The sequence below is a fragment of the Bubalus kerabau genome, chromosome 5 (genome assembly GCF_029407905.1).
Source record: "Bubalus kerabau isolate K-KA32 ecotype Philippines breed swamp buffalo chromosome 5, PCC_UOA_SB_1v2, whole genome shotgun sequence".
Lineage (NCBI taxonomy): Eukaryota > Metazoa > Chordata > Mammalia > Artiodactyla > Bovidae > Bubalus > Bubalus kerabau.
The window spans coordinates 114,001,060-114,024,414 of NC_073628.1; the positions used below are offsets into that span (position 1 = coordinate 114,001,060).

At 41.0% G+C, this 23,355-nt stretch overlaps 1 long non-coding RNA gene across 2 annotated transcripts in view; it reads right to left on the reverse strand.

The window, feature by feature from the left end:
- The window catches only part of LOC129653262 (uncharacterized), an 82,045-nt gene that overhangs the window by 31,114 nt on the left and 27,576 nt on the right, over positions 1 to 23,355 (reverse strand). Inside the window, exon 3 of one of the 2 annotated variants that reach the window (XR_008715025.1) lies at positions 2,907 to 3,035. The exons of the other annotated variant lie outside the window; for it this stretch is intronic. This is a non-coding gene — a long non-coding RNA (uncharacterized LOC129653262). Of the gene's footprint in view, positions 1 to 2,906; positions 3,036 to 23,355 lie in introns of those variants that run through there. 2 annotated transcript variants of the gene reach the window in all.

The window sequence follows — 23,355 nt, forward strand, 5'->3', positions numbered from 1 at the left end:
CATGCTAATATTTTACAGCGGGGCTTTACTCTTTAGTCATTACTTTAATCAAACCCATCAGTGAACGAAGGAACACGTTACCAGGTGGGAATAACTGCTACCGCTCGCTGTTAATTACTTTGCATTTTACAGCAATCAGCAGCAGGAGCTGAGATCATAATAAATTCATGACTTATGGGCCCATAAAATCATTACCGTAGGAAAATATGTTTTATCGGGGATTCGATGGGCTGCTGCTCAGAGAGAGATTTCTTGAAGGAAATGACACCCATGAAATTAAACTGATCTTAGCAGTCAGCAGAAATGCAAATGCACAAAGAGAGCAAAAAATTTTACTGTGGGAGAGAGAGACTGGCAGATGAAGGACTGGGTGCAGATTATGGGGAGAGGGTGTGGCCACGAAGGGGGTGTGGCCATGAGAGGGGCGGGGCCCCAGGTGCTGCGTGTAAGGAGGGTGCTCAACAAAAGGGTTCCGGGCAGAGAGCAAGGGAGGGATGAGACTTAGTGACCCTAGGCTGATCTGGAAGTCTGGGAGAGTAGTCCGTTTACTATAGCCTAGGCTTTAACCCTTTCCCATCCTTCTTTATTTCAGCCACCGTGTTCTCAGAGGCCTCGAAGACAGTGAGGTTAAAGACAAAAGGACAGGTCAATAAATCATCACCGAGACAATCAAAAAAAGGGAAGGACCGGTACTCCTGTGCCTTCTCTCTGGTCCTAAAGCAACTCAAGTAAGCTGTTCATGGACAGCATCACTCCTTAACTGAAACAACCCTGCCCCGCCTTCTAACCCTCATAGCCACCCACACACTCCCAGCCTAGCTGGGTGGGACTTTGTGTTCCTAAAGGCCATCTCTGGTCTGTGGGAAATGCTCTCCATGGAGGATAATTAGCCCGGGTGTTTGTTTCATTGAGGGGTTTCTCTGTCTTCCAATTTCTCGCAAGAAGCAGTCATGCCATTTGTTTGGAAGTAACTGTTTCCCCTTTCCTTTGCTTCTTCCAATTATGCTAGACAAATACAGGCCCTTATTTAGTGTTATTATAAGCATGAAATTATAACAGATCCTTTTAAATGCTAAAGCACTAAAAATAAGTCCTTTTATCAAGGCACACCAGGTCCAGATCTAGCAGCTCATTAATTTCTATAACTCTGACAAGAGGAAATTCAAACAAATTCCAAGAGCTTTCAATGGAAGGTTTATTCATTCTTGCTGGGATGATCACCATCCTTGTTCATCATTATCATTATTGTTCACATTTCTAAAGGGCTAGGGAGGGGCTGTCCTCTCAATGGGGTGAACAGCACAGCTGAGAGAGATCCATGTCACCAGAAAGAAGACAAGGAGCCAAAGATGAGTTTGAATCCCACTCTTACTACTTACTCATCCTGAGGAGTCTTAGGGAACTCACTTAACTTCCTAGACCTCAGTTCTTGTAAAACAGGGAAAATTATATCTAACGTTCAGTCAAGAGTTATCGTGGAAATGAAATGAGTTTACTCTGTATGTGTAGCACAAAATAAAACACTAGGCAGAGTCTCTGACACAGTTGATCCACTTCTCGGAAACTGTTCACAACCCCACCCCAAGGTCGGTCAAGGTAAAACTGTCAGCTTCCTGAAGAAGGAGGGGATACTAAGGAACTGGCTGTAAGAGTTGGCCCACAGGAACCTTGCACAGCAGCAGCCCGTTACATGAAATGATAAATGGATGGTGTGGGGCATTTGGCTACATTCCCACCTGTCACTGTGACTTTCAGGAATATGTACTGCACTCCTTGGTTCTTGGGAGATTCAGAGCCTCCTGAGAGAGAGATTGGCTTCAGGAGCAAGAGTCAGTGACAGCAGGCACCAGCCTCCCTGGGACAGATGGAGACACCTTGGGAAGCTGAGCCTGGGCTCCGGGCTGTGCTATCTCCTTTTCACCATTACAGTCTCCATCTCTTGCCTTTACCTTTTTGAAATTATTCATAATAAACAGAAACAGAGAGGCCTCTCTCATCATTTGCCCCAGCATCTTCTCCTTGCCCATCAAGGCTGTCCAAACCCAGGCCTCCCTGCATCCCACTCACCACCTCCCGAGAGGCAGTGCTGGGAACAAACTTTAGCAAGGAAGCCTGCTCCCCTTAAGCTCTTCATGGTCCTCACAGCCAATAAAAGTAAAGCCAGACCTGCCTCCCCTGCCTAGCTCCTACCCCCAGCCCCGTCCTCTCCCTGAGCACTAGGGAAAGAAAAACAAATAAGGAAATATAGGCCAAATTACTGTAATCAAGAAACCAAGAAATGCCATAACCCTCCAGCATTACCTCTCTCAGGAGATCAGCATTTCAATAGGATTTCAGATCACAAGTGAAATGATTTTGATGGGTGCTGATCCTTTTTAGCCATGTATATGTGTGCTTGGTAAGGTGTGTAAGTGAGCCCCTTACAATAGGTTGAAATAAAAAAAAGAGATTCAGAGGTGTGTATGGAGTTTTCCAGTTTGAAGTCATATTGGAGCAGCTGCGGTACAATGGAAGGAAGAAAAGCACCAGAGTCAGCACAGACAAGTTCAAACCCCAGCTCTGTCCTGTGCTAGTTACCTGACTTTGGTGAGTTATTGAAGATCCTCAATTTCCCCAAGTGAATTATTGGGATTATGCATCGACCTTTCCAGTTGTAAAGGATTAAATGGTTAATGCTTATAAAATATCTATAACAGGATATTCACAAATGCTCAGGGCTATTACTAAATTAGCACCTTGTTACTAAAAAAAAAACTCCAGGGAGCTACTCCACTGAGTATGAGTGACAGTTCCAACCTGTGTTAAAAATCCCAGAAGAGTCTGAGTTATAAAACCCAATATGTGGTGTATAATCCCTGTATCTATCAGGATCCTGAGGCTACAAGAATAAACTTATCTTAGACATCTTTCACAGAAAATGTATTTATTAAAATAGATAGCAGTCACTTGATTTTAAATCTCAACCATAATTAGATGTCATGATGAGGGATTTTAAAGATTTCTATCTGACCGTGTTGAGTAAGCAAAGGAAGACCCTATGGACAAGAGAAAGAGGAATTAAAGCTGGGTCTGTGTCTTCTATGTCTTCATACCCACACTTTACATATATCAAGTCATCTGCATGCTATCACTTAGTTGTGTCCGACTCTTTGAGACCCCATGGACTGTAGCCCACCAGTTTCCTCTGCCCATGGGATTTCCCAGGCAAGAATACTGGGGTGTGTTGCCATTCCCTCCTCCAGGGGATCTTCCCAACCCAGGGATCGAACCTGTGTCTCTTACCTCTCCTGCCTTGGCAGGTGGGTTCTTTAACCTCTGTTACCACCTGGGAAGCCCCAAGCCAAGTCATATAGACTGCCACAAACTGCTTTATCTGTCACAGTTAAATAACAGCATAGAGGTACTTTTCTTCAGATGTACCTGTGTCATTTTCTTTTTTATGTGCTATAACACCTTATAGGAGTTCAATAAATGAATCAATTGATACTGATTATTTTAGCAGAAAAACTTTCCATTAATGACATTAGTTTGGGGATGACAGTAGACAAACTTTTTCTCTTAAAGGAAACAAACTTCCTTTAAAGGAGAAAAAGGAACAATGTCATCAGATGCTTATTTTGTGTCTTGAATTGTGATGGATATTTACACATCACAGAAACCTGTTGTCAATCCTAATTAACAGCCAAGAAGGTAGGGAGACAAAGATAAGAACATAAGAGCATGCTGATGTATTGTGTGTTATTAGAGGGAAGAGTCAGGGATAGAAAAATTCTTGCCCGGGAAATCCCATGCACATAGAAGCCTGGAGGGCTACAACCTCTGGGATCACAAAGAGTCAGACACAACTTAGCAACTTAGAACACACTAAGTATATACAGAATATATATGGGAACAATAAATAAAGAATATAGCTTTTATCACACCCTAGTTACAAAAATAGGCCACATGTCGGATCATTAAAGTAATCTCAATATATTACTGAAGAACAATATCAGACTTCAACAACAATGAAACAGAAATTATCTGCAAAAGGATAACTTACATTTTTATATAAATGAAGTCACATTTTATCAAATAATTATTTGGTTAGCAGGAAGTGGTAAAGGAAATTTAAAAATATTCAGGACTGAATGATAATTTAACTACCACTTGTCAAATTCTGCAGGACACTAGTAAGGTCATGCTTAGAGAAAAATTTATAGGTTTAAATAAATGATCAGGAAATAAGAAAAGTTAGAAGTAAATTAGCTAAGCATGTAACTAAATAAGTTGGGGAAAGAGCCTTAGAGCAAACCCAAGGAAATGAAAACTAAGGAAATAATAATAGGGCAAAAATCAAAGAAATAGAGAACACACACAACAAAGGATTAACAAATTCAAAAGACAATTTGCTTGTCTCATAATGAAAATAAAATATAAATCGCTTGCAATACTGATCAAGGGGAAAAAAGAGGAAAGTTGCATGCCCTCCTCATGAAATTAGGATGGATGGATGGGAGTAAGGAAGGAAGACATTAAGAAACAGCTGTTGGTGAGTATATTTGAAAACACTGATGAAATGAATAGAAGACTAAAAATTTGTAACTGTCAAAATTATAGCAACAAGACTTGGGGACCTTAAAGAAACCAGTTAAGAGCTATAAAAGAAATTCAATGTCTTTCCTATCCCAAAACTAGCATGATAGTTTATGGAAGAGTTCTATAAAATTCTCAAGGGATGATGAATTCCAGTTTTAAGCACTGCTTCTAAAAAATAGCAAAAGAGGGAAACTTCACCTAGCTTATCTTATGAGAAAATGTAATTTTGATTCTGAAACTAGATAAACATAAGCAAAGACAATTCTAGGGTCATTTCACTTACAAATTTCAATACAAAGATACAAAATAAAATAGAAGCTAGCAGAATCAACAATGATATATGTGTATCAAGCTCAAGTGAAATTAACCAGGGATGCATCAAAAATCTAACAACATAATTTATCATGATCAAAATGAAGAAAAATACAGAACAACAATAAGGAGGTTCCCTTAAAAACTAAGCATAGAGTTACCATATGATCTTGCAATCTCGCTCCAGGGCACGTATCTGGAAATGCCAAAGCTCTAATTCAAAAAGATACATGCACCCCAATGTTCATAGCAGCACTATTTACAATAGCCAAGACATGGAAGATGTGGTGTTTGTATGTGTATGTACATATATATATATAGTGTATTATACATACACACACACAATAGAATACTACTCAGCCATAAAAAATAATGAAATAATGACAGGTACAGCAACATGGATGGACCCAGAAATTATCATACTAAGCAAAGTAAGCCAGACTGAGAAACACAATTATCACATGACTTATTTGTGGAATCTTTAAAAATGATGCAAATGAACTTATTTATAAAATAGACTCACAGACATAGATTATGGTTATCAAAGGGGAAAGGGGTAAATAGGAGTTTGAGTTAACAGATGCACACTACTATATAAAAAATAGATAAATAACAAGAACCTACTGATTAGTACAGGGAACTACATTCAATATCCTATAACAACTTATAATAACTTGTAATGAAAAGAATCTGAAAATACATAGATATGTATAACTGAATCAGTCTGCTGTATACCTGAAACTAACATTGTAAATCCACTATATTGTAGTTAAATATATATAGCTATCGGAGAAGGCAATAGCACCCCACTCCAGTACTCTTACCTGGAAAATCCCATGGACGGAGGAGCCTGGTAGGCTACAGTCCATGGGGTCGCTAAGAGTCAGACATGACTGAGCGACTTCACTTTCACTTTTCACTTTCATGCCTTAGAGAAGGAAATGGCAACCCACTCCAGTGTTCTTGCCTGGAGAATCCCAGGGACGGGGGAGCCTGGTGGGCTACCGTCTATGGGGTCACACAGAGTCAGATATGACTGAAGTGACTTAGCGTAGCATATATATAGCTACATATAAATTATAAAATATTAATGAACAATAATTGTATAATAATATCCATTGATTCAGAAAAAGCAGTTGATAAGGTATTACTCCTATGGTGCTGTATTCTATCATCTCTACTAATTTAACTTAGTATAAGAGGTCAGTGTTGCAAAAAAAGTGAAAGAAAATAATAGGTGTAAAGATTGGAAGATGGTAAATTGTCTTCTACATAAATGTGATAATCTACCTAGAAAAATCAGCACAATCAACAGCTGCCAGATACTAGATCAACCTACAAAAGTCAAAGAAATGTCCCTAGACTAGTAAAACCCAACTGAAAATGTCATTTTAAAGAGTGAAAAATACTGATTGCAATATCAACAGCGACAAAGTAACTAAAAGTCAACATCACTGAAAGTATACAGTGCAGGTCAGTTCAGTTGCTCAGTCATATCTGACTCTCTGCGATCCCATGAATCGCAGCACGCCAGGCCTCCCTGTCCATCACCAACTCCCGGAGTTCACTCAGACTCACGTCCATCAAGTCAGTGATGCCATCCAGCCATCTCATCCTCTGTCGTCCCCTTCTCCTGCCCCCAATCCCTCCCAGCATCAAAGTCTTTTCCAATGAGTCAACTCTTCGCATGAGGTAGCCAAAGTACTGAACTTTCAGCTTTAGCATCAGTCCTTCCAAAGAAATCCCAGGACTGATCTCCTTTAGAATGGACTGGCTGGAGTCCAAGGGACTCTCAAGAGTCTTCTCCAACACCACAGTTCAAAAGCACCAATTCTTCGGCGCTCAGCTTTCTTCACAGTCCAACTCTCACATCCATACATGACTACTGAAAAAACCGTAGCCTTGACTAGACAGACCTTTGTTGGCAAAGTAATGTCTCTGCTTTTGAATATGCTATCTAGGTTGGTCATAACTTTTCTTCCAAGGAGTAAGCGTCTTTTAATTTCATGGCTGCAATCACCATCTGCAGTGATTTTGGAGCCCAAAAAAAATAAAGTCTGACACTGTTTCCACTGTTTCCCCACCTTTTGCCCATGAAGTGATGGGACCAGATGCCATGATCTTAGTTTTCTGAATGTTGAGCTTTAAGCATACAAGACCTCTATAAAAATAACATAAAACACAAATAAAGGACATAGAGGAGGATAATGTGCATGTAATGAATAAGTGAAGAGATCCCATACTCTTGGATAGGATGATTTAATAGTCTAAAATGTGGATTACTTCCAAATTAATATATAAATTAAAGCAATCAAAATAAAACCTTAACTCAAATTTCCATGAAACATAATAAACATACCCTAATTTCTAAGAAGGACAATACTAAAGAATGTTCAAACCACCAAATAACTGCACTAATCTCCCATGCCAGTAAGATTATGCTCAAAATTGTCCAAGCTAGGCTTCAGCATTACATGAACTGAGAACTCAGATGTTCAAGCTGGGTTTAGAAAAAGCAGAGGAACCAGAAATAATTGCCAAAATTCACTGAATCATAAAAAAAGCAAGGGAATGCCAGAAAAACATCCACCTCTGTTTCATTGACTACACTAAACCCTTTGACTGTGCGATGCAGAATTGATGCTTTTGAACTGTGGTGCTGGAGAAGACACTGAGAGTGCCTTGGAAATCAAGGAGATCAAACCAGTTAATCTTAAAGGAAATCAACCCTGAATACTCTTTGGAAGGACTGATGCTGAAGTTCCAACACTTTGGCCGCCTAATGTGAACAGCTGAATCAGTGGAAAAGACCCTGATGCTGGGAAACGTTGAAGGTAGAAGAAGAATAGGGAGACAGAGGATGAGGTGTTGGATGGCATCACCGATTCAATGGACATGAACTTGGGCAAACTCCTGGAGATGGTGAGGGACAGGGAAGCCTGGCATGCTGCAGTCCATGGGTTCAGAAGAGTCAGACACAACTTGGCAACTGAACAACAACATTTATAAGGAAAACTGTCTCTATTAATGTACAAATTGTTGTTAAAAGAGAAGACTAAATAGAAAGGACTTGTCCTGCAAAATATCATTATAAGATGACAGTTTTTTAATAACTCTGGCATTAAAATAAAAACAGGTAAATAGACCAAGGAACTGAAGAGAAAACTCAGAGATCTGTGACATCATATGACCATGTTTTTTTGTTTAGTCGCCAAGTTGTATCCAATTCTTTTGTGACTCCATGGACTGTAGCCCACCAGGCTCCTCTGTGCATGGGATCTCCCAGGCAAGAATACTGAAGTGGGTTGCCATTTCCTTCTCCAAAGGATCTCCCTGACCCAGGAATCAAACCCATGTGTCCTTCATGCAGGCAGATTCTTTACTGCTGGGGCAGCGGAGAAGCCATTATACACACTAAAAATAGTTCTATAAGTCAGTGAAGAAAGAATTATTTAGTCATTTGGCTGAAATTGATTTGCTAGAGAGAAATAAAATGGAATCCCTAATTAATATCACATAGAAGAAATACAGAAGAATGTTTTCGTGATGTAAGAGTATCAGTTCAGTTCAGTCACTCAGTCGTGTCCGACTCTTTGCGACCCCATGAATCGCAGCATGCCAGGCCTCCCTGTCCATCACTAACTCCCAGAGTTCACTCAGACTCACGTCCATCGAGTCAGTGATGCCAACCAGCCATCTCATCCTCTGTTGTTCCCTTCTCCTCCTGTCCCCAATCCCTCCCAGCATCAGGGTCTTTTCCAATGAGTCAACTCTTCACATGAGGTGGCCAAAGTATTGGAGTTTCAGCTTTAGCATCAGTCCTTCCAAAGAACACCCAGGGCTGATCTCCTTCAGAACGGACTATCTGAGGACATCTGACTATCTGAGGTTGGATCTCCTTGCAGTCCAAGGAACTCTCAAGAGTCTTCTCCAACACCACAGTTCAAAAGCATCAATTCTTTGGTGCTCAGCTTTCTTCACAGTCCAACTCTCGCATCCATACATGACCACTGGAAAAACCACAGCCTTGACTAGATGGACCTTTGTTGGCAAAGTAATGTCTCTGCTTTTCAATATGCTATCTAGGTTGGTCATAACTTTCCTTCCAAGGAGTAAACGTCTTTTAATTTCATGGCTGCAGTCACCATCTGCAGTGATTTTGGAGCCCAAAAAAATAGCCACTGTTTCCACTGTTTCCCCATCTATTTCCCATGAAGTGATGGGACCCGATGCCATGATCTTCGTTTTCTGAATGTTGAGCTTTAAGCCAACTTTTTCCCTCTCCTCTTTCACTTTCATTAAGAGGCTTTTGAGTTCCTCTTCACTTTCTGCCATAAGGGTGGTGTCATCTGACTATCTGAGGTTATTGATATTTTTCCCGGCAATCTTGATTCCAGCTTGTGCTTCTTCCAGCCCAGCGTTTCTCATGATGTACTCTGCATAGAAGTTAAATCAGCAGGGTGACAATATACAGCCTGGATGTACTCCTTTTCCTATTTGGAACCAGTCTGTTGTTCCATGTCCGGTTCTAACTGTTGCTTCCTGACCTGCATACAGATTTCTCAAGAGGCCGGTCAGGTGGTCTGTAAGAGTATAGAACTGTCTATATAAACTTTCCAAGTCTGAATCATAAAACAACAACTCAATGAATTATATGGCAACAAAATTATTTCTTTTTTAAATTTATTTATTTTTAATTGGAGGATAATTGCTTTACAATATTGTGTTTGTTTCTGCCAAATAGCAACACATGCACTGAATGACATCAGGAACTCAGCTAGCAGACAGACATGCTCAATACTTAAAACTCTAAGGAGCTAATATCTAGAAAGTAGAGCTGCAAAGTAAATTCAAGAAGAGAGCATCTCCATTAGAAAAATGGGCAACTAATATCAACAGACAATTTGTAAAAGAGGAAATCAAAAACCTGAGAAGCATATCAAGAGATACTCCACCTCATCAGTAGTCAGAAGCAGGCAAATTAAAACAACACTGAGATTTCACTCTATACCAATTAGACTGGCAAACATTAGAAAACTGGATGATGCCAGGTATTGGGGCAGAGAATACGTGTATATTGGAATTCCTTTCTATTTCTGGGGGGAATAGAGACCAATGGTATTTTCAGGGGAAACAGTCTTGCATTACTTACAAAACTAAATGCACATACCTTATGAGCTGGCAAATCTGTTCCTAGATTATATAGCTAAAAGGAATTTTCACACAGGTCCAAAGGGTGTGTTCAAGATGTTCACTGTAAATTATTTGCAGGGTATGTCAGTGGCAGCTGCGGAGTTGTGCAGGTGCCAACCTAGCAGGCTGTGCACAGTGGCCTGAACCTGGTCGTCCATCACTGGGTCAGGGAGTAAGTTAAATGTGGCGGATACTCACTGTGTACTAGAGGCAACAGATACATATACACACGCCAACAAGAAGAGATCTTACAGCATAGTGGAAAAGTCATAAAATGAGAGTACAGAATATACATGCTTTTCAAATATACATGCACATAAAACAAAAACAGTTTATAAGAACATGCTTAAACAAAATGATACACATTTTAAAGGGAGATAATTGCCTCTGGGAAAGAAGGGAATGGAGGTTGGAGATGGGGATAAAGTAAAACCTAAGAGGGCCCTTCTCAGACTCATGTAATAACACTCATGAAGTCAGGAGAATAATTAATTCAGCAGTCTCCTCCTGAAGATTCTGAGCCAAAGTATTTTCTGTTGCAACTATCCAACTCTGCCATTATAGCAAGAAGGCAACTGAAGGCAGTATGTAAAGAACAAGTAGGGCTATGTTCCTGGTTTATTCACCAAAAGTTGGTGGGCTGATGTAGTCCACAGTCTGTAGTCTGCTGACTACTGAGTTAGACTCCTGAGATTATAACAGGTACACTAAAGGACTCCTTGTTATGAAGACTGCACTTCTTCATATTGGATCTTCTTCAACCAGATCCAAAAGTCTGGTTATGGGACTTGCCTGGTGGTCCAGTGGTTTAGATTCTTGCACTTCCAATGCAGGGGCCACTGGTTCAATCCCTAGTCAGGAAACTAAGATTCCACATGCCACATGACACAGCCAGAAATATTTTTTTAAACAACAGTAAGAATAATAAAGTATTTTTTTTTAATCTGGCTATGTAGCCTGAAAATTTCTGAATGTAGCCTGAAAAAGGCCAATGTATTTTTGTCAGCAATACAATGGAATAAAAATCCCAAACGGTCTCAAACAACCCTTGGGTTTAGTGTCTCAGACTCCAGGTAAAAAGAGGAGACTGAGTTGAAAGGATCTCTAGGTAGAGTTATTCTTATTGAAACTCTATTCATCCTTTAAATTGCTATTTCCATGGGAGCTACCAAATCCATAAGAGAGGCAGAAGCTGGTCAGGGTTCTGAGCCCTATTATTAGAATTTTTATATAAGCAGAAAATGACAGATACCAGGACTCCACATTCCTACAACCCTATAAATATCCTTTTCTTCTGGGAAGTGTGTCTGACCAAAACATATGAAGCAATGTGACAGACTAGTAAGAGAATAGAGGTTTAAATGTCAGCTCGAAACAATGTTCATTTCCTTTAAAGAAAAAAGAATCATTTGCACAGCTCTCTGAGCCACAAAAGTGAACCTCTTTCAGTTTGAAGTTCATCCAGAAAAATCCTTTTGCAAAATATTTGCTGAAACACTGTAATGTAGGAATTGGAAAGGATTAAGGCTTGTTCGGTTTCTCCTCCCCCACACCTATCTTTCCTGAGCTGACTTGAGCAGCCCAGAAGCTGAAATCCATGTGTCTAAGACCCAGATTCCAAATTCAACATATCATTCTCCCTCTACAACCAAAAATGAGAATGTTACTGAAATGTCTCATTTATAGTAAAAATATGCCTAAGAGAGCAGAACAATGGTCCTCCACACAATCCTGTTATCCAAACACCTCTAATAGAGCCTCTTTTGTCCTTCACTTGTTCTAACATCAGTAAGGTCCTTACAGGGTAGGGTTTCAACCACAGTGCGGGCCCCTGCTCTCAAATTACCCCCCAGTTCAGCCACTGGGGCTCAGAGAAGGAAGAGCTGTGTGGCGGTGACTCTGAGGGCAGTGGTCCAAACAGGGGAGAAATGACTGTGGGCTACACTGGTTTGGGGAGATTCAAGAAATGGGCTCACTTTTTACATAGAAAACATCCTGGAACAAAGATATCAAAAGATAAGGAGATGCCTGGCAGGGAGAAATGACATAATGGCTCTATGTTAACAACAACAAATTAAAAGCTGCAAAAGCACCATGTTTAGGTGGTAAAAATTTGAAAGGCTTAAGGATTTTTCAGTCGTTGCTTGCTAACTTTTGCTCTTATCCACTTTTCTCAATAGAAATCCCTGTCACAAGTCTAGACACTGCAATCATACTATTTACCAGTCAGGTATTTGTAAAGTATAAAGAATTTCAGCTTTCTTAAACTACCATTTCACCAAGTTTTATAGCTCCAACACAGCCCTTGGATTCACATTGACTCTTAGCTTATATGGAACATTTTGTTGTTATTTAGTCATGTCCGACTAAATAACATGTCACTAAATCATGTTTGACTCTCTGCAACCCCATGGACTGAAATTGCAAGGTTCTTTTGTCCATGGGATTTCCCAGGCAAGAATACTGAAGTGGGTTGCCGTTTCCTTCTCCAGAGGATCTTCCTGACCCAGGGATTGAATCTGTGTCTCCTGCATTGGCAGGTGGATTCTTTACCACTGAGCCACCAGGGAAGCATATGGAACGTACCTGGGTCTTAACATGTATAAACCAGATCTTGTCTACACTGAAGCTCATCCATTTAGTCTCTGCCACATTGTTTTTCATACAATGTGCTTCAAATAACTATAATGTATAACGGAGGCTGTATTCAAAAAGCCCTGTGTTGGGGTAAATCTACAAACCCAAGGTTTTCCATCCCTACAAGTAGTCTTGAACTTTACTTGCTATAGCAGGTGTCATTCATATGCCCATGAATGTGTATATGACAATAGGTGGAATAAGAATCTGCCTGCCTCAGCCATGGCCTCATCCACCTGTGTGCCACCCCTACCTCCCAACTGCCTATGAGAGCAGGAGACTGGGGATATGTGAGTGGAGAGAGAGACCCACTGGACGACATTCCATGGAGACCAACATGGTGGTGACCAGTCCTGTCAGTGGAATTTTCTGGTTCTTTTCCCTTTGGGGCACACAGTAGAGCTGCACATCCTGACCCTTTTGTTAAGATAGGACCATATGACTAGTTATAGACCACGAGTCATTCTCAGCCAGAATAGCAAATGGTCAGTGTGAGACCTTCCAGAGCTCTTCTCTCTCCCTGACACAGTGGCTGGCACCATTCAAATGGTAGCTTCTATGTCGGCAGTGATGATCAGAGCCTCCCTACCAACTAGGATGGACTAGTAACTTGAGAGATTTTTCTTGGTTGTGTTTAGCTCCTAAGACTTAGGGGAGTTTGTTACCATGACAGAACTTAGCACATACAGATTGTTACATTAAAGGAGAGAGTACATGGTCTTCCCCTTCCCTTATCATCTTCCATGACAAGGGAAGTATTTTTAGAGACTGAGGATACCAGCAAAAAAGGGAAAGTAGGGACTTCCCTGCTGGTCCCATGGTTGAGAATCCCCCTGCCTATGTAGGGGACATGGGTTCGATCCCTGCTCAGGGAAGACGGCACATACCTGGGAGCAACTAAGCCCAAGTGCTGCAATTACTGAGCCCATACCCTAGAGCCTGTGCTCTGCAATGAGAAGCCCACACACTGTAACAGAGAGGAGCCCCTGCTCTCTGTAACTGGAGAATGCCTTCACACAGCAACAAAGAAACTGTACAGCCAAAAATTAAATACTCTTTTTTAAAAAAACAACTACTCAGTAAAAAAAAAAAAAAAAAAAGGAAAGTGCCCTTTTTTCCCCTGTTGAATATCTGCTTACTGATGACTATTTTGAGCAAGTAAAAAATGAATGAGAGGGAGACAGCAAGGCACAGAAACAAATACAAGTTCATCTGACTAAACATCCACTGTCGTATTTAAGACTATGAGAGAGCCCTGGAGGTCAAAAGGAGAAACTTTGCAGGTCACCTTGATTAATTCTATCCGCGTGCAGATCATCAACACCACTGGAGAAGCAGATGTTCACCTGGGAAGCATGATGCCAAGCTTCCCTGTAGGCGGCTATTCCAGTTTCTCTACAGGATTCTCTGGGTTCCCCCCGCTTCATTGTCACCAACCACACATACCTCACTTGGCTGAGCAGGATGATAAGCAATAGTTGAATATGTGCTGTGTGTCTGTCTGTTCATCTCAGTCCCTCTTTCCAACAGGCTTGAGGATAAAAAGACTACAAAGGAGGGTCTTGGTCTCATCCTCACAGTAGATCCCTCCACCATGGTCAGTTGGAAATGGGACAGGAATTTAAATAAGTCTGTTGTTGTTTAGTTGCTCAGTCGTGTCTGACTCTTTGCAACCCCTGAACTGTGTAGCCCACCAGGCCCCTCTGTCCATGGGATTTCCCAGACAAGAAAACTAGAGTGGGTTGTCATTTCCTTCTCCAGGGGAGCTTCCCAACACAAGGATCGAATCAGTATCTCTTGCATTGGCAGGTGGATTCTTTGTACTGGACTTTTAATAATTGAAAATGATCACAAAGCTCTGGGAAAACATCTATGATACTATTCTAAGGAAGGAAGGTTGGACGAAATTTGGTGGAAAGCAATAATCAGAGAGAGGAAAATTGTTTCATGCTTGTACTGCATTCAGTTTGGAATGTTCACTAAAATAATTACATGTTTAGCAAAAAATAATGATTAATGTTTTTCTAAAGCACTCGGGGACCTCACACATCCAAATGAGTACTGTCATTCAAAGCGATCTCCAAGGCTGCAACTCTTCAACCAGTAATGCTGCCATTGCTCAAAATATTTTTTGGAATTGCCTTGAGTCAGTTTGTGAGCTATAAAATGAAATGTCTCTTACAGTCACAATTCAGCTTTCCTTGGGCTACTTCTTTATTTGCTCTTGTGTCCTTTCTTCTGACTTTATTCAGCCTAACTCCACACTCCTGCCTTCCATTCTATCAAATAAAGCAAGTGAATTTCAGGCTTGCCCTGGGAAAGACCTCTCTGAGTTGAGGCATATAAAGGGTTAGGAGGATGAAGACAGGAAGTAAGGGAGTTTTATAAGGAGAGGGCTGCTTGGATGTTGCTGCTGAAAAGTGGTAAATGGCTAACCAGGGTATTGCTGGCTGACCATCATAAATGTGATCCCCAAAAGTTTAATCCCTCTGATTTTAAAAAAGCATTTTGTGCTATAAAATACACCTCAATAAATTTTAAAGTATTCTAATTATACCAAGTATGTCTGTGGCCACAATGGAGTAACAAATCAATAATAGAAAGTTATATGGAAAATATCCCCCAAGTATTTCTCAGTATATAACACAGTTCTTAAAAAAACACATGTGTCAAATAAGAAGTCAAAAGAAAAATTAGAAAGAATTTTGAACTGAATGAAAATGAAAACACAGCAAACCAAAATCATGGGATACTGCTAACATAGTACTTCAGGGGATATCTATAGCACTAAAGACCTATGTTAGAAAGGAAGAAAAGTCACAAATCACATCAGTTTTAAACTTAGTAAACTAGAAAGAGAAGAGCAAGTTAAGCCCAAAATAAGCACAAGCAAGAAATAATAAAGGTCAAAACAGGAATCAAGGAAATAGAAAATATAAAAAATATGAAACCAAAAGCTGGTTCTTTGAAAAAAGTAATAAAATTGATAACCCTCCAGTAACACTGAGCAGAGGGAATGAAAAAAAAGAAAACATGAATACCAATATAGGGTCTAAGAGGAGACATTATTACAGATTCTATAGGTAATAAAAGGATAATAAGAATAATTTTATACATAGAAAATCAACAACATAGAAGAAATAGACAAACATCTTGAAAGACACAAACTATCAACCTTACTCACCAATAAATATGCAGCCTTGATGGCCAACAGGCATTAAAAAAAGACCCTCAACATCAGTAATTATCAGAGAAATGCAAATCAAAGCTACAATGAGATGTCACCTCATACCAGTCAGAACGGCCATCATAATAAAGTCTACAAATAAATCCTGGAGAGAGTGTAAAGAAAGGGGAATTCTCCTACACTGTTGGTGGGAATGTAAATAGGTACAGCCACTACTGAGAACCGTATGGAGGTTCCTTACGATCCAGCCATAAGATCCAGCAATCCCACTCCTAGGCACATATCTGGAAAAGACAAAAACTCTAATTCAAAAGAAACATGCACCCCAATGTTCACAGCAACACTATTTATAATAGCCAAGATATGTTGTTGTTGCTGGTATTGTTCAGTCACTAAGTCATGTCCAACTCTTTTGTTACCCCATGGACTGTAGCCCCCCAGGCTCCTCTGTCCATGGCATTTCCCAAGCAAGAGTACTGGAGTAGGTTGCCACATCCTTCTCCAAGTGATCTTCTTGACCCTGGGATAGAACCCATGTCTCTTGCATTGGTAGGCAGATTCTTTACTACTGAGCCCTAACCAAGACATGGAAACAACCTAAATGTCCATCGACAGATGAGTGGATAAAGAAGATGCGGAACTATTTCAGTCATAAAAAGGAATGCAGAAATGCTATTTGCAATAGCATGGGTGAACCTAGAGATCACATTAAGTGAAGTAAATCAGAGAAAGGCAAATTCCATATTACATCACTTATATGTGGAATCTAAAATATGACGCATATGAACTTATTTGTGAAACAGACACAGAGATATAGAAAACAAACTTATGGTTACCAAAGAGCAAAGGGGTGGAGAAGGGATAAATTAGGAGTTTGGGTTGCAGATGGTGACTGCAGCCATGAAATTAAAAGACGCTTACTCCTTGGAAGGAAAGTTATGACCAACCTAGATAGCATATTCAAAAGCAGAGACATTACTTTGCCAACAAAGGTTCGTCTAGTCAAGGCTATGGTTTTTCCTGTGGTCAAGTATGGATGTGAGAGTTGGACTGTGAAGAAGGCTGAACGCCGAGGAATTGATGCTTTTGAACTGTGGTGTTGGAGAAGACTCTTGAGAGTCCCTTGGACTGCAAGGAGATCCAACCAGTCCATTCTGAAGGAGATCAGCCCTGGGATTTCTTGGGAAGGAATGATGCTAAAGCTGAAACTCCAGTACTTTGGCCACCTCATGCAAAGAGTTGACTCATTGGAAAAGACTCTGATGCTGGGAGGGATTGGGGGCAAGAGGAGAAGGGGACGACAGAGGCTGAGATGGCTGGATGGCATCACTGACTCGATGGATGTGAGTCTGGGTGAACTCCGGGAGTTGGTGATGGACAGGGAGGCCTGGCGTTCTGCAATTCATGGGGTCACAAAGAGTCGGACACGACTGAGCAACTGATCTGATCTGATCTGATATACACATTACTATATATTAAATAGCCAACAAGGACCTACTGTATAGAACAGAGAACTATATTCAATATCTTACAATAACCTATCATGGGAAAGAATCTGGAAATATATATATATAGATATATATATATACACACACACACATATATATATATTTATATACATGGCTTCTCTGGTGTCTCAGTGGTAAAGAATCCACCTGCAATACAGGAGACACAAGTTCAATCCCTGAGTCAGGAATATCCCCTGAAAGAGAGCATGGCAACCCACTCCAGTATTCTTGCCTAGAGAATCCCATGGACAGAGGAGCCTGGTGGGCTGCAGTCCATAGATCGCAAAGTCAGACAAGACTGAAGTGACTAAGCACAAGCACATATCTATATACCTATCTATATATAATCTTAACCACTCAACTGTATACCAGAAACTAACATTGTAAATCAACTGCATTCAATTTTGAAAAAAAAGAATCTATATAATCTCTTAAAAATAATAACAATAAAATGTACCCTTGACTAGACCTATCTCTATTAAAGAAATTGAATTTGTACTTAAAAGCCTTCCCAAAAAGAAAACACCCAGGTCCAGATGGCTCCACTGGTGAATTCTAATAAACGCTAAAGAAATAATTTGGTTTCATTCTAAACCAAATTCCTCAAAATTTCAAAGGAGAAAATACTTCTCAACTGAGGCTATGAGACCAGTGTTATCCTGATACCCAAAACAAAGAAAGTACACGTAGAAAATGGCCAAACAAAATCTCTCATGAAAACAGATGAAATTTCTAAACAAAATTTTAACAACTCAACAATATATACAAAGGATAGTAAACTATGGCCAAGAAGAATTTATCCCTGTAATGGGATGTTGATTCAACATCCAAAAAAAGAAATCAGTCGATGTAACTAACCATATTAACAAGCTAAAAAAGAAAATATACATGTGATCATCAACAATATAAGGAAAACAAGAGTTAAAAAAGAATCAAGAATGAATCCTAGGATCTGGGCCTGGAAATATGCGTCCAACATTTCCAAAAATCCCAGTAGAACAAAAGAGATGCCAGCTATTTAGGTTTGATATTCAGGAGACCATTTGTAGACATTTTTCATAACAGTTTCTTTAGGAGGATGAGAATAACAGGGATAAGGAGGTGCTAGGGAGAGGGGAGGGAAGGGTGGTAAATATCAACCATGAGTAAGAGATCACTGTTTTTCTATGCAATCCCAACCTCAACCACAACTCTTGATGAGAGAAGAGGAATATTTCTCCCTACTTTCTATCAGATATAAATTTCAACAGATAAATATTCTGAGTCTTCAGCCAATATAAATCAGTCTTGGTCCTACTTAAACTCCAACTATACTTATAAAGTACTTACTGAGAAATATGCTAAAGAAATTCTTAGTCACAAATTATCTTTCAGAACATAGGGATTAAGGGAAAAGAAAATGTGGTGGTAAAGCAGTAGATGCTTTAGATCTAATTGACAAATTTAGAAACAAATAAATTACCAGGAGTAGATGGCACCCACCCAAGGGTCTGAAGGAACTCAAGGATGAAATTGTGAGGCTGCTGGCCAAGTTGCAACCTTGCAGTTACAAATGGCCACACACCATCAGAGTGGCAGACTGCCAGAGTGACTTCTCTCTATGACATGGGCTGCAGAGGAGACCTGAGAGCCACAGACACACGGGTGTTACTTCCAACACCAGTATGCTGAAAACTAGAATAAAGTGGAGGTCTACTATACCCTTGAGAAATCTAATCCCTCTCTCTCTGAGGGAAGCAGAGTAGTCAGGGGAATGAGCAAGAGCTGGAAACTAAGAGCCCCACTCTGAAGTCTATTTTGCCCCTATTGACAGCATAATCACCACGTCTCATTCTCACACACAAAATGAAAATAATATCTACCCTACATACTTCATAAAATTTTGAGGAGGCTGAGAGGAGGTAATAGAGATTACTAATTTTTTTTAATTGCGTTATAGATGATTAACAATGTCAAATTAGTTTCAGGTATACAGCACAGTGATTCAGTTATATACATAAACTGTTAGTCGCTCAGTCATGTCTGACTCTATGCAACACCATGGACCATAGCCTGCCAGGCTCCTCTGTCCAATCAGATTCTCCAGGCAAGAATGCTGGAGTGGATTGCCATTCCCTTCTCCAGGGGATCTTCCCAACCCAGGGATCAAACCTGAGTCTCCTGCATTGGCAGGCAGACTCTCTACCATCTGAGCCACCAAGGAAGTCCTAGTTTTATATGTCTTTTTTTTCAGATTCTTTCCCCTTATAGGTTATCACAAAATATTGAGCATAGCTCCCTGTGCTATAAAGTAGGTCCTTATCAACTATTTCATACATGATATTGCTTAGTGGCTAAGTCATGTATGACTCTTTGCAACCCCATGAACGATAGCCCACCAGGCTCCTCTGTTCATGGGATTTCCCAGGCAAGAATACTGCAGTGAGTTGCCATTTCCCCCTTCAGGGGATCTTCCCAACCCAGGGACTGAATCCACTTCTCCTGTATTGATAGCAGATTCTTTACCACTGCACCACCAGGGAAGCATTTTACATATCAGTTCACTTAAGTTCAGTCGCTCAGTCATGTCCGACTCTTTGCGACCCCATGAATTGCAGCACACCAGGCCTCCCTGTCCCGGAGAAGGCAATGGAACCCCACTCCAGTACTCTTGCCTGGCAAATCCCATGGATGGAGGAGCCTGGTGGGCCGCAGTCCATGTGGTCACTAGGAGTCGGACACGACTTAGCGACTTCACTTTCACTTTTCACTTTCATGCATTGGAGAAGGAAATGGCAACCCACTCTAGTGTTCTTGCCTGGAGAATCCCAGGGATGGGGGAGCCTGGTGGGCTGCCGTCTCTGGGGTCGCACAGAGTCGGACACGATTGACACGACTTAGCAGCAGCAGCAGCAGCAGGCCTCCCTGTCCATCACCAACTCCCAGAGTTCACTCAGACTCATGTCCATTGAGTTGATGATGCCATCCAGCCATCTCATCCTCTGTCATCCCCTTCTCCTCCTGCCCCCAAATCCCTCCCAGCATCAGAGTCTTTTTCGATGAATCAACTCTTCACATGAGGTGACCAAAGTACTGGAGTTTCAGCTTTAGCATCATTCCTTCCAAAGAACACCCAGGACTGATCTCCTTTAGAATGGACTGGTTGGATCTCCTTGCAGTCCAAGGGACTCTCAAGAGTCTTCTCCAACACCACAGTTCAAAAGCATCAATTCTTCGGTGCTCAGCCTTCTTCACAGTCCAACTCTCACATCCATACATGACCACTGGAAAAACCATAGCCTTGACTAGATGGACCTTTGTTGGCAAAGTAATGTCTCTGCTTTTGAATATGCTATCTAGGTTGGTCATAACTTTCCTTCCAAGGAGTAAACATCTTTTAATTTCATGGCTGCAGTCACCATCTGCAGTGATTTTGGAGCCCCCCAAAAATAAAATCTGACACTGTTTCTACTGTTTCCCCATCTATTTCCCATGAAGCAATGGGACCAGATGCCATGATCTTCGTTTTCTGAATGTTGAGCTTTAAGCCAGCTTTTTCACTCTCCTCTTTCACTTTCATCAAGAGGCTCTTTAATTCTTCACTTTCTGCCATAAGGGTGGTGTCATCTGCATATCTGAGGTTATTGATATTTCTCCCAGCAATCTTGATTCCAGCTTGTGCTTCTTCCAGCCCAGGATTTCTCATGATGTACTCTGCATATAAGTTAAATCAGCAGGGTGACAATATACAGCCTTGACATACTCCTTTTCCTATTTGGAACCAGTCTTTTGTTCCATGTCCAGTTCTAACTCTTGCTTCCTGACCTGCAGATAGGTTTCTCAAGAGGCAGGTCAGGTGGTCTGGTATTCCCATCTCTTTCAGAATAGTAATGTGTACATGTTAATCCCAAACTGCTAAATTTTCCCGCTTTGGGTAACAATAAGTTTGTTTTATGTGTCTCTTTCTATTTCATAAGTAAGTTTATTTGTATCTTTTTTTTAGATTCCATGATATACACACACACACACACACACACACACACACACACATGCCTAGGGCGGCTTCCCTGGTGGTCCAGTGACTAAGACTTCATGCCTCCAATGCAGGGGGCCTGGGTTCAGTCCCTGGTCAGGGAACTAGATCACACATGCCACAACTAAGACCCAGCGTGACCAAATAAGTATTTTTTTAAAAAATAAGCCTATATCTGTAGTATTCATGTATTGAGGAGGATAATAATAGTATGATAATGATGTTATTGTTGCTGTTGTTCTTTCTACTAAATGCCTAAAGAGAAGACCATGACTCTCCAGTGATTGTTCTTCTATTACAACCTAGCCAGTCAGTTACTTCTGTCTCTCTCCTCTCTTGATTTTCATTAATTTGAATTTATCACCTTCCACCCAAGGTTACCACTTTCAGTTGTCTCTCTATATCTGTGTATCTTACCTGAGCCTCAATCCTGAAGGTGACAGTTTTGTTTCCAACATTGTGTCTCCACTTGTCCCCTCTGTTTCTGTTAATGATACTCCAATCTTACCTCTGACCCAGGTTCAAAACCCCAAGTCAGACTCTGAGACCTTCCTTTCTTCCCCACTAAACTCACAAGTGTACATATACACATGCACACACATTATAAATTTGCTAATTCTTGCCAGTTCTCTAATTCTTTGACTGTAGAATCCATGCCTTCATTTTCTTTCCTCCAGCACTGACCTAATTCAGCTCCTGTTATCTCAATCATTCTCTGAATACTTAATGGGCAGTCTTCTATTGTAAGGTATCATGAAAAATGCTGAGGATGTGATGGTGAATAAGATATGAGTCTGCCTAGAAAGGTTCTCAGAGGCAAGTGCTGTTAGTGAAGGCTTTCTATAGAAAGGAGATCACATCCCATGATAGAGGTAATAAGAGGGTATTGATAATAGCAGAAGTTCTATGAGAGATGAGGCATCTGATCCAACATTAGGTGGTCAGGAAAGGCCTCCTGGAGGAGCAGATTCCTGAGCTGGAGGCCACCATGAGGCCACTGGTCTACAGAGGTCAGAGAAAGATGCATAGGAAGGAAAGAATTCTAATCAAAAGCTGCAGAATATGTTGAGGAAATTACAAGCATCTCAGGATGGCTGGAACATGATTTGTAAAGGAAGTCTCAAGGGGGATCTAGAAGGCACAGTTTGGGGGACGGGGTTGTAAACTATGTCCAGCACTTCTACTTTGGGATGAAGGGGAGGTGGAGCCACGTGAGTGGGTTTATGGTGGAGGTGACAGATTGTTTTTTAGCGAAATTGCCTTGTCAGAGCTGGGTATCCAGGCTCAATTGCTCAAAGCACGTTGCCCACCCAACTTTGTCTCTGCACTCAGAGCATGTGAGCCTGCAGGATACCCCTCCAACCTACTGCCACCCAGAGCCCAGGCCCCCTATAAGGCTGCAGATGAGCCCTGGGGGCCACCAGCACCTCACCCTCAGCAGACTCTCAGGGCCTGCTGTCTTGGCAAACATGCAGCCTCATGACTCTGCCTTCCTAACCTGAGGCCTGTCTAGTGGTTTATCCTCTTTGTTTCCTCTGTTCCCCAATAGCTTGATGTTTCTTCACCCTGATCCAATTTCTAGCACTCACATTTCTCCTCAGTCCTTGCCCCTGTTGTCTGGAATCTCCATTCCCTGGTGGATGAAACTGGAGCCTATTGTACAGAGTAAAGTAAGCCAGAAAGAAAAACACCAATACAGTATACTAATGCATATATATGGAATTTAGAAAGATGGTAACAATAACCCTGTATACGAGACAGCAAAAGAGACACTGATGTATAGAACAGTCTTATGGACTCTGTGGGAGACGGAGAGGGTGGGAAGATTTGGGAGAATGGCATTGAAACATGTATAATATCATGTATGAAATGAGTCACCAGTCCAGGTTCGATGCACAATACTGGATGCTTGGGGCTGGTGCACTGGG